The sequence below is a fragment of the Marmota flaviventris genome, chromosome 5 (assembly GCF_047511675.1).
Source record: "Marmota flaviventris isolate mMarFla1 chromosome 5, mMarFla1.hap1, whole genome shotgun sequence".
NCBI classification, from domain to species: Eukaryota; Metazoa; Chordata; class Mammalia; order Rodentia; family Sciuridae; genus Marmota; species Marmota flaviventris.
Window position 1 is genome coordinate 118,520,214 of NC_092502.1, and position 12,903 is coordinate 118,533,116.

Here is a 12,903-nt window from a genome sequence, read left to right on the forward strand (position 1 = left end):
ACTTTAAATAAATTAAAATTTGATTTTCAGGTTTTTACATTATTGTGATGAGAATACTGAGATGAGATCAATCCTAACAAATTAATGGGGAATATATTATTGTTGACTATACATATAGTGTTATATAGTAGATCCCTGGAGCTATTTATCTTGAATTTTTTTAAAAAAAATATGTATTATCAGAAGCACTTATTATTTATTAGTAACTCTCCAAAAAATTGATTATTCCTCTTTAGCAGCTATACTTTGCTTCTTTATAAAATAGATAGTAATACAGCATATTTACATTAGGGATTAGTGAGGTGGTCAGAAAAATTATATATATATATATATATATATATATATATTTTAGTTATAAGAGAACACAATGTCTTTATTTTACTATATGTGGTGCTGAGGATCCAACCTAGTGCCTCAAGCATGCTAGGTGAGCACTTTATCTCTGAGCTACAACCCCAGCCTGAGAAAAATTATTGTCATTAAGCAGTAATCATTTTTATTGAGTGCTTGCATTAAGTACTATACTACCCTAAAGTTAAAGTGCCTGGGTTCATTCTGGCACTGCCAGTTATCACCTATGTGACCATGGGAAAGATACTTAGGCTTTTCTATGCCTCAGTTTCTTCCCCTGTAAAATGGAGATAAGAGTAGCTCCCCACTGTAGGGTTGTTTCAGGGACCATTGTTGACGAATCTTTTAAAATCGCAGATATTAACCAACTTTAAAAATTTGTTTAAAACTAGGCCTGATCTACTATGTTGGACTTTATTGTTTGACTATTTGTCAACAACCCAAAATTTCAATAATATGTAATGATTTGTAATTTGTTGAGGATAAACAGAGGAGAAAGTTTTGATAGGTGTTTGAAACTTAAGCCTCTAGGGATGGACCCCCAAATGGAACAGTTCCCTAACAGAACCATCACACACCCAGGGCAACCTTAGGGACTGTAGTAAGTGGAGAGCAGGGGTCGGCAGGCAAGTCTAGACACAGTACTGAAGCAGCAGGACTGAGGGCCAGAGAAACAGGTCAGTCTGCATAGTAAATTAAAGGGTCTGAAATGGGACACTGACAAGTTCCTCTGTTTTCTGTTTTCCCTCCCTCAAAGACCTGATTTATCTGTAGGGCTTCAACTTCCCTAGGCATGCATATCCTGATCTCTTAACCTAATATTTTCAACCATGAGTTGTTTCTATTTGGATGTTTCACTGTCCATCAAATGCTTATGTCCAAATCCCAATTTATTTTAGCCTTTGGCAATTATGAGGGAGAGATGTCATGCTTTTGGTTAACTTTTAAATACCAGCATAGCATAGTATTTTCCCTATAAAATGTACCAGTATTGCCAGGCGCAGTTGCCCACAGCTGTAGTCCCACTGGCTCAGGAGGCTGAAGCAGGAGGATCATGAGTTCAAAGTCAGCCTCATAAAATTATCAAAGTCCTACATAACTCCTTGGAACCCTGTCTCTAAATAGGGCAGGGGATGTGGCTCAGTGGTTGAGTGTCCCTGAGTTCAATCCCCAGTCCTTCCATATATATATATACTTTTAATAAAAAAAAATATATATGTATATATATGTATATATAATATTAAAAGTAGAGAACACCAAAGTCATATTGTACTGGGGATCCTATGTGGAGGCCTTAAATCACTTACAAGTTAGATAATATCCTCTTACACATCAGCTGCCAAGGTGGGAGTTTCACGTTTTTGTTTCTTCAAGATTAGAAATCCCTATTTGTCATGGATCTTTGAAACTGCTAACAAATAATCAAAACCACAAGTCAGCTATCTAGACACCTGTGTGTGTGGAATTTATGAAACTGAATTTTAAACAAGATACCTTAGTGATTTCTGTGCAGAGTAAAGTCTGAGACCCCTTCTTCATTTTCCTTCTTGCTTTATGCAGATATCCCTGTTTCATTGAGGTTTATGCTACAATCTTTCAGCCAGTCTCCCAGATGGTATTTGGAGCCAGCTCTGATTTTTTCCTCCCCCTCATACCTTATAGCAAATCACTTATTAAATATTGACATTCCTTTTATTCGTGGTATTGCCTTGCAGTAGTCATAACAAACATTTAAGAGTTTTGTATAAAAGATATGAATCATGGGCTGGGGTTGTGACTCAGCAGTAGAGCGCTTGCCTAGCACGTGCCGGGCCCTGGGTTCTATCCTCAGCACTATATAAAAAAATAAAATAAAGATATTGTGTCCACCTACAACTAAAAAATAAAATATTTTAAAAAATTAAAGGAAAGATGTGAATCAGATTTTTATTGTTCCATAAGAAATCACCAAAAGCTATGTAAATTTTAAACAACATCCGTTAATAGCTCATAGTTCATTTGGTCAGAAATCTGGTGTGGGGTGGCTGCCTCTCTGCTCAATGTCAGCTATCAGAAGGCTAAAGTCAGTGCATCTCCCAGGCTGGGGGAGAGTGGAAATCTTCTTCCAAGCTCATTCAGGTCAGTAGAATTCAGTTCTGCTTCAAGGTTCTGGCTTCTCCTCTGCACCCAGCTAGAGAGAACTCTCTCAAAAAAAGGGTTCATAGGATTGATTAGGTCAGGCCCACCTGGATATTTGTCCGACGCAAGACAAGTGATTTAGAACTTTAACTACATGTGCAGAATGCCTTCACAGCAATACCTAGATTAGTGTTCGGATGAATTACTAGAAGAAGGTATGTGTACATTCAGGGGCAGAGAATCTTGGGAATATAATGGTTAATTTTATGTGGCAACTTCATTGGGCTACAGAATACTCAGATATTTGATCAAACATTATTCTGTAAGGGTGTTTATTTTTGTTTTTAAAATTCTTATGTTTTAATTGAAGTAACATTTGTACTTATTTATGGGGTATAATTTAATTATATATATATATATATATATATATATATATATATATATATATATATATATATATATATATAATGTGTATTGATCGAATCAGGATAATTAGCATTTCCATCTATTCAAATATTATCATTTCTATGTATCTCAAACCTTCGAACTCTTCTCTAGTTATTTTCAAATATAGAATTAATTGTTGTAGGCTGTTGTTACAGTTTGGAAATGAAGGACCCCTCAATGACTCATGTGTTAAAGCCTGTCCCCAGTGCAGCATGTTCAGAGATGGGACTTTGGGGAAGTGATTGGATCAAGAGGGCCCTGACCTCACTACTAGGTAATCCATTGATAGCTGAATAGACCACTGGAAGGTAGAATCTAGTTGGAGGAAGTAGGTCACTTGGGGCATGCCCTGGAAGGTATTTCTTGTCCACAACCCCTTTCTCTCTCTGTGTCTCAGTTGCCATGAGCTGAGTACTTTTCCTCTGCCACACCCTTCAATTGATGATGTTGTACCTGGTGAGGCCAGGCAGAGGCCTGAGGGCCCAATGTAATGGAGCCAGCTGACCATGGACTGAAACCGTGAGCCAAAATAAATCTTTCTCCTCTAAGTTGATTTTCTCAGGTATTTGTCACAGCAACAAAAAGCAGACTAACACAACTATAGTTAGTCTACTGTGCAATAGAACTTTAGAACTACCTTTCTCACCTTGAACTGTATTTTTATACCCATTGTATTCCTCTATCATCTCACCCTGCCACCTAGCCTCTAATGACCTATAGTCTGCTCTTTATTTTTGTGTGATCAACTTTTTAAGCATTCACAAATGAGTGAAAAAATGTGGCATTTGTCTTTCTGTGCTTGATTATTTCACTTAATATTCTTTAGTTCCATCCATGTTGCTGCAAATGACAGGATTTCATTTTTGTGGCAGAATAATAGGCTGTTGTCAATGTACACCACATTTCCTGTTTATTTCCTTCTTGTTCTTTTTGTGCTGGGGATTGAACTCAGGACTTCATGCAGGCTAAGCCCACTGAGCTATGTTTCTAGTCTAAACCACATTTTCTTAATCCATTAATCACTGAGGGAAACTTAGATTGATTCCATATCTTGTCTATTGTGCATAGTGCTGCAATAAGCATGAGAGACCAGATATCTCTTTGATATCTTGCTTTCAATTTCTTTGAATATGTACTCAGAAGTGGGACTGCAGGATCATATGACTATTTCTAGTTTTCTTTAGGAGCCTCTATACTGCTTTCCATAATGGCTCTATCTTTCTACCACCAGTATAGGAGAGTTTCTTTTTCTCTGCATTCTTGTCAGCAGTTGTTGTTTTTTTTTTTTTTTTTTTGGGCCCGGGGGTGGGGGGGGGGTAGTCTTTTTTTTTTTTGTGATTTTAACTGGAGTGCAATGATCTTTCATTGTGATTTTCATTTGCCTTTCCTTGATGATAGTGATTTTTAATTTTTTTTTTTAGCTGTAGTTAGACACAATGCCTTTATTTTGTTTATTTTTATGTACTGTTAGGATCAAACCCAGTGCCTCACACGTGCTACACGCGCACTCTACCACTGAGCCACAACTCCAGCAGCCTCTGATGATAATAATTTTGAGCATTTTTCATATGCTTGTTGGCTATTTGTATATCTTCTTTTAAAGAAATGTCTGTTAGGCTAGTTTGCTCATTTTTAATTGCTTTCTTTTTGCTGTTAAGTTTCTTATATATTCTGTTTGTTAACCCTTTGTCACAGCAACAAAATGTTTAGTTTGCAAATATATTTCCTATTCTGTAGGGTATCTCTTAACTCTGTTGATTGTTTATTGCAAGAGTGGTGGTTAACAATAGTTATAATATAAATTTATTGTATATAATTTAACTATTTATATATTATAAAGCATAAAATATATAATTTATGTTATAAATCTATAACTAATATATAATAATATATATAAATATAAATGTATTTATGTCCAATCACATTGTTTTTCTTTCCACCTGCAAGGGTGTTTTTTGATAACTATAACATTTAAATTGGTATACAGAATAAAGCAGACTGGCATCTGTAACATAGGTTGGCTTTATTCAATCAATTACTTGAAGTCTTGAATTAAAAACAAAGCTGACTATCCTTAAATAAAAAGGAAAGCCTCTTGCCTGACTGCTGGAACATTTTTTTTTCTTATGTCTTTGAATTCAAACTGAAACATTGGCTGTTCCTGGAAGAGCCTTCAGATTTCAGACTGGAACCATACCACCAGCCCTGGTTCTCAGGCCTTTAGATTTGGACTGTAACTTAGGTGAGCCAACTACAGATCTTGGGATTTGTCAGCTTCCATAATCATGTGAACCAGTTCTTTATAATAAATTTCTGATTCTGTCTCAATTGATTCTCTTTCCCTGGAGAACCCTGACTGATATAGAGGCCATCTTGGAATTCTTTTCTACCATACGAGAGACAGAATTCTAAGAACTTTGTATGTATTTACTTAAGTTAGTCTATCAACAACCCTATGAAGGCAGTCATCATTATTTTCATTTTATTGATAAGGAAAATGATACTCAGAGAAGTTGAGTCTTCCCAAGTTTACATAGCTATTTTCACATGACACTTAATTACTTATATTCCTCCAACTACCTCCTAAATGGCTTGACCAAAACCAATGGTAGTTAGATTTCTTTTTCTTTCTCATCTTTTTGGTACTGGGGGTTGAATACATGGGCATTTTAACTCTGAACTTCAGCTCCTGTTCTTTTTTTTTTTTTTGAGACACGGTCTCATTAAGTTGCTTAGGGTCTCCTATGCAATTTACCATCCTCCTGCCTCAACCTCCTGAGCTTTTGGGATTATAGGTGTGCACCACTGCACTCAGATTTTTTTTTCATCATGTCACTTTCCTAGGTCTAGAAAAAATATTTTTCACTATAATATACTATGTGACATGGCTATGGTGTGCCAAAAATTGAGCTTGTATCCAAATACGAAAATCCATTTAGGTGTATTCCTTAGCAAAGTTTTAATTATGATAACTTTCACCTGCAATGATGTTGAGTGTGAGGTACTAGTAGTGGAGGAGGGGCAACAATGAAACAAGACATAGGGTGTGTGTGGATTGTATTTTTTTCAAATGAAAAGGGAAAATAAAGTACAGAGAACTTGAATGATAAAAATTAACAGAGGAATAGCTTCAGAAACAAAAAAAGTATTTGATTAAAATGAAAATATTAAAGCTATTTTGTAGAGTACATTCATGTAAGAAATGGCAGAGAGAGAATGAATCAAAGTATTATTTTGAAGCTTAGTTTCATCTGCTAATCCTTCTTGCAACAAGTATTTGTTGACTGCAACTATGTGCCAAGCACCGTTCGAAGCAAATTGATTTCCTACAGGAGTATTGCAATACCTTCCTAACTAGTTTACCTAGCAGCCAGACTGATGCTTAATGCAACCTTTTTTAGATCCAGACACTCTGTTTCTAATATATTTTCAACTCATTAATTAATTAAACCAGGATCCTATGGACTTAAAGTTCCTTTCTACTCTGGGTACAACCATGCCTGCTCCATGCCTCTTTCATTCACTCCAGCCAGCACCAGCTTCCTCTTCATGTTCCCTAGACATGGCAGGCAAGTGTCCATCTCGGGCTTTGACATCTGCTGCTGATTCGCTCAGCCCCAAAGGCTGTTCCCTAGACACCTACCCCTGACTTCATTCAGGACATCTACTCAAAATGTCCCTTCATCAGCAGTGGGTTTCCTGATCACTTGAATCAAAATAGGGTCTCCTCTCCATCACCCTCTCTTTTCCACTTTTCTTCGGGTACTCCATCATAGTATACACAAAAATATATACCATATATATATATGGTATATATATTAGTTGGCTTATTGTCCCTTCTACTTAGTATGTCAGCTCCTAGAAAAGGGCCTTTGCATCTACTGCATTATTCCAGTGCCTGCCACAGCAGCTGGCACACAGTGGGTACTCACACACACTTGCTGAATCAGCAGGTGAACAAACATGAGTCCCCTATTTCTTTGTGGCATTACTTTTTTTAAATGCTGAAATAAAATATTATTTAACAGTTTCAACAGTTGTAATGAAGTTATATGGTTTTATATTTTCCATACGTCTTTATCTTTTTTATCTTCACTCAGAACTCCAAAGGTGGTGATGCTCCTGTTGGTGAATAATATTAATACAAGTTCTGAGGGAACATTCCCCAATGGGGGTGGTAACAGCCATTTTAAAAACTTTGAAGAACCTCAGCAAATGGATCTTCTCAATGGCTTCACTGCTAATAGACACAAATGAATGACATTGCAGTACAGTCTGAAGAGCTAAAGTGTAATATAAGCAGTGAGTAACGTGGGTTTCAGCAGAGGAGTTCTTTCAAAATGACCCATCGAACCAGCTGGGAGGCTTCGGGTACAGCAGGCCTGAGTGTGGTACTTGGGAACCCTCTGGGGAGTGAAGGCACAGCTCTCAGCCACTCCCTGCTCAGTGTGATTGAGAAACACAACTTCTAACACAACAGCGTACTTGAGGTCAATTGCTTTGCTCCACAACTTGAAATTTCCTAATGTCAGTGACAAGTGAGCTGTGATGGTGAAACAGCCAGTTCTCATCCTGTGAAGATATTTGGAGACTGAGTCAAAAGTTTCTGTAGCATTTTGATGGCCTCCAGCTGAAATACTCCAGAGAAGAGTATGCACAGCAATAAATTGCTGTACTCAGAGTAGAGAAGGGGATTCCATGATCTATTTGAGACATAACTGGGAGTTAAACTTTTTTGGGGGCAATAATCAGTTAAACATATATTTCATATGCAACTGATCCCAAATAGTGCAAAAATAATAACAATATCAAATCAAACCATCAGGGGGCTGAAAAATAACTCAAATGTATGATTGTTATAAATTTCATTCTTAGGAATAGAGATAGCAAGCACTTGGATAGAATTAAGACAGTTTTCCAAATTCTTCTTTCTCCCTCCTGAAATGTCTTTGCATAAGTATGTTTGAAATTGTATTTTATATTTGAATATTATCAATTTTGATTCTCAAAGGTATTAGTATCAAAACAAACAAGCCAAGCAAACAAATGAACTAGTTTTGGTGACAGAAGTTCTAGATTCAGGTCCAAATTCTATTAATTATTGGTTGTGGGACCCTAAGCAAGTTGTTCAACCTCTCTGAAGGTTAGCTTCCTTAACAGTGAAGTTACTCTTATTTATGCATTCAATCAATTGTGACTCTCAAATGTGGTACTTTAAAAAAAAACTTTGGAAGCTGCTTTATTAATGTAAGATTATTCATTTCTCATAAGAAGTAGATGCTTTTATTTATTTATTTAAACAAATGCTTTTATTTAGATAAATTAAAAGCTTTTATTTATTTAAATAAAATAATAAATGCCTTTATTTATTTAAACAAATGCTTTTCCTAATATAAATAAATAAATGCTCTTGTTTATTTATTTAAATAAATAATAAATGCTTTTATTATTTATTTAAATAAATAAATAAAGAAGTAGATGCCTCTAAGGCAGCTTATAATATATTTACATAGTGCCACAGAATAAAGAAGAAAATAGGGAAAATAAAAGTAAAAAAACAAAATAACTTACCATAATATTTTTTATATTTTTAAGGAATAGGCCACAATTTTGGTCAATTCTAAGTTCCTAGAGATAAATCATATAGATAGATGTTTAGTGAAACATGAATCTATCAAACAAACAAACAAACAAACAAACAAGCTTGTTTTTGTGCTTATTCAACTAGGGTACCTTTGGAGAGGGAGAGAGAAGATTGTGTATTCTGGAAAGCCACAGGATAAACTAGACTCTTCCTCCCACTTAAATTTTACTCAGAGCAAATTAGAACATTTTAACATTAAAATAAATATGTATCATTTATTAGAAAATATTTTTTTATTAGAAAATATTTACAGACTATCTTTTGCCCATCAGATCTTGTTCTAGAAACGAGGTATGTGGGAAGCAAGAGGTCCTTGTAGGAGTTTGTTTTCTGGGATGGTGCTATTGCTCTGCCATCTGAATCAGAACGGAAATAAAATTTGCTGATAAACAGACTACACCTAATTAATTCTTTTATACAAGGAGAAAAGAAAAATCATTTATAATAAAGCAACATTCATTTCAAAACATAAATAAATGTCTAAGCAATATTATGCCAGAAAGATATCATGAAATAGACAAGTATTTTGCATCAACATATAAAAATCAACTGAAGGGCCTGGGGTTGTGGCTCAGTGGTGGAGGGCTGGCCTAGCATGTGTGAGGCACTGGGTTTGAATTCTCAGCACCACATAAAAATAAAATAAAGGTATTGTGTCCATTTACACTAAAGAAAAATTAACAACAAAAAAATCAACTGAACATTGTTGTCCTTTTTAAATCTGTATCTAATATTTTCAAACAAGAGCTAAATAAGTACATTGTATCTATATGCACTTTTCACAGAATTCTGCAGCTATAGAAACAGGCTGCCATTTGCACATGTTTCAGACACCACAGAGTGCATTGCCATTCTCACATAGTAACTTTTGGTATGGTCTTGAACAAAACAGAGAATAATATTCTTGTACACTTAAGTGTGTACTAAAACTGCCCCAAATATATTTTTATTTCTCATTTTTTATTATTTTTCTAGTTAGTTATATATTACAGTAGAATACATTTTGACACATCATACATAAATGGAGTAACTTCTCATTCTTCTAGTTGTACATGATTTAAATTACACTGGCTGTGTAATCATATATGCACATAGGGTAATATGTCTGATTCATCCTCCTATCCTTCACACCCCACACTCCTCCCCTCCTTACACTCCCCTCCACCTAATCCAAAGTGCCTCTATTCTTCCCTAGCCCCCTCGCCCTTCTTGTGAATTAGCATCCAAACATCAGAGAAAACATTCAGCCTTTGGTTCTTTGCGATTGGCTTATTTTGCTTAGCATAATATTCTCTACCTCCAACCATTTACCAGCAAATGCCATAATTTCATTCTTGTTTAAGGTTGAGTAATATTACATTGTGTATATATACCACAATTTCTTTATCCATTCATCTGTTGAAGGGCACCTACGTTGGTTGCATAGTTTAGCTATTGTGAATTGAGCTATTATAAACATTGATGTGGCTACATCATGTAGTATGCTGATTTTTAAGTCCTTTGGATATAAACCAAGGAGGGGGATAACTAGGTCAAAGAGTGGTTCTATCCCAAGTTTTCTGAGGAATCTCCATACTGTTTTCCATAGTGGTTGAATCCATTTTCAGTCCCACCATTAATGTATGAGTGTACCTTTTCCCCGACATTCTCGCCAACATTTATTGTTACTCGTCTTCTTGATAATTGCCATTCTGACTAGAGTAAGATGGAATCTCAGTGTAGTTTTGATTTGCATTTCTGTAATTGCTAGAGATGTTGAACTTTTTTTTCATATATTTGCTGATTGATTGTATTTCTTTTGTGAAACGTCTGTTCATTTTCTTAGCCTACTTATTGATTGGGTTATTTATTTTTTTGAGTTCTTTATATATCTTATAGTTCTATTTAAGGTGCATGTGGTAAAGATTTTCTCCCATTCTATAGGATTTCTCTTCACATTACTGTTTCCTTTGCTCTGAAGAAACTTTTTAGTTTGAGTCCATTCCATTTATTGATTCTTGATTTTTGTTCTTGTGCTTTAGGAGTCTTGTTAAGGAAGTCAGTTTCCAAGCCAATATGGTGGAGATTTGGGCCTACTTTTTCTTCTGATAGGTGTAAGGTCTCTGTTCTAAGTCTTTGATCCACTTTGAGTTTTGTGCAGGGTGAGAGATAGGGGTTTAATTTCATTGCCCAAAATATCTTTTATTTATATGCAAAATGAAGTAAGGTTCTAGGCTCAGCTAATTATGAACAGATTTTTCACTTACCTGAACATCCAGTGGGTCATCAAAAAGTTATGAAGAACAAGGATTGCTGGTTGTATGACCTGAGTTAGGCATCAAAGAACATCTAGCTCTTCTGGCCTCTGTCCAGTGGGGGCCCTCTCATAGTATGAAAACCAGAAAACATCCCTACGAATGTCCAATATGCTACTGGGAATTGGAACCCCTTTATTAGATAACCATTATTATAGAGGTAGAAGATAAAAATTAATGTTAGGTACAGCTAAATGCTATGAAGCAAAGAAAATAGTACAAGTGTGGGGTGGGGTGTGAGACCTCTACACAGCAAGGTTAAGGCAAGACTTGCAGGTTGGTTGTAGGTTAGAACTGAGACTTGAATGGTGAGATGGAGAAGACTATGCCAAGAACTGGGGCAGGAACATCCATCCCTGGTAGGGAAATAGTACAAGGCTGTGAGGTAGGAACACATTTAAGGACAGAAAGAGGGCCACTGTGTTTGGAGCACAGGTTGATAAGGTAGAAAGCATTGACTTTTGGGGGCAGAGAGAAAATAAGAGTTTCTGAATTGTTTTTATGTGATGCTGATATGTGATATGTCTCCACTGATAGGTAGATTCTTGGAAGATATGCCTTTCTGTTATCAAGAATTAGCTTATTCATGGCTCATAATGGATTCTTGGGAAAATGCTTAAGAAGCTGACATAATTTTTTAAATTTTCAATTTTTCCTTTCCTTCTCTAACCTACCTCCCCATCCTCCTCCTTCTTCTGTACTAGGATTGAACACAGGCTGCTTTACCACTAGCTTCATCCCCAGTCCTTTTTATTTTTTGAGACAGGGTTTTACTAAGTTGCCAAGACTGGCCTTGAAGTTGCTGATATTGGCCTCAAATCTGTGATCCTCCTGCATCAGCCTGAGTCGCTGGGATTACAGGAGTGCACTACCATTCTGGGCTTGGTATGATTTTTATTTTTAAAGATATTTCTATTACTGCTATACATGGGCACTATATTTAGCACTTTAATGCATCATCTCAAGTCCTTACAACAACTCTGCCAGATAATCATCAATATTTCTATTTTACCAGGGAATTAAATAATTAGCTTGAAGTTACTTAACTAGTAAGTAATAGCAATAATTATTGAAACCCAGACCTATCAAACTTCCATACAGGTGATTTCCACAGAAGTGGAAAGCTACATAATTTCATTGTAGGCATGTTTTGTTACCATATTGCAGTTCTACCACCATGGTAGGTCCCAGATGTACAAGACTCTAAAATTTCTACATCTTTCTCTTGTGCTAAGGACAGAGTATCCTTGGTAGCCTTTGCCAAGTACAACTAGATCTCTTTCATGGAGTTTGGAGGTTTTAAAAAAAAAGTTGTGATAGCATTCACTTACTGGAAGTAATAATAAGAAAACCCTACCTTATTTCTTTTTCTGGTTACAAAAGTAATATATATGCATCTCAGGATTTTTTTTTTTTTGGCTTTTAAAATGTGGTTAAATACATATCTAAAGCACAAATAGGAGGAGATGGGTTATGAGGGTGCCATTAAGATGGGAGTCCCATCCTTTACGGCTATTAGGGGTGCTCACTGAGGTAATTAGACTTGAACTCTGAACTCGAGTCACAGATATCTAGAGTCATGGCCTCTGTTGTGCCTTTGAAAAGTTGCAAATAGGACCAACAATTCTTGGGGTGGGGGCAAAGGGTGGGTAAGTTAACTCTGAGCAGCAAAAAAGTACTCAGACCTATAACAAAGTACTGAAAGTTTCAATTCGATGTAACAGAAAACTCAAGGGGGCAGGCAAGGTGGGGGTGGATGGGGCAGACTACTATCTTCTATCAAGACAGCACAACTGGAGCTATCTGGGATCTTTTCCAATTATTTTTGCTAGTACACTCTAGATACACTCCTCGTGGCTCTCCGCCTTTATCTAGTTTTTAAATGCCCCTCAACTTGTACAGGCTGTCAAGTTGCTTTATTTCATCTCCCACTTCTCCCAATCTTAGCAGCACCTGCAGGTTCACGGTGCACTCGGTGTGGCTAACTGGGATTTATCTATGCACCGGGTTTCACACCTCCATAAGCCTTTTTTCCAGAGAGCGTGTGGA

The 12,903-nt window shown here is 36.2% G+C and overlaps 1 protein-coding gene across 3 annotated transcripts in view; it reads left to right on the forward strand.

Moving 5' to 3' along the window:
- The window catches only part of Depdc1b (DEP domain containing 1B), a 142,144-nt gene that overhangs the window by 28,184 nt on the left and 101,057 nt on the right, over positions 1 to 12,903 (forward strand). Inside the window, exon 1 of one of the 3 annotated variants that reach the window (XM_071612582.1) lies at positions 7,201 to 7,218. The exons of the other annotated variants lie outside the window; for them this stretch is intronic. The gene's annotated coding sequence lies outside the window, so the exon portion shown is untranslated. Of the gene's footprint in view, positions 1 to 7,200; positions 7,219 to 12,903 lie in introns of those variants that run through there. 3 annotated transcript variants of the gene reach the window in all.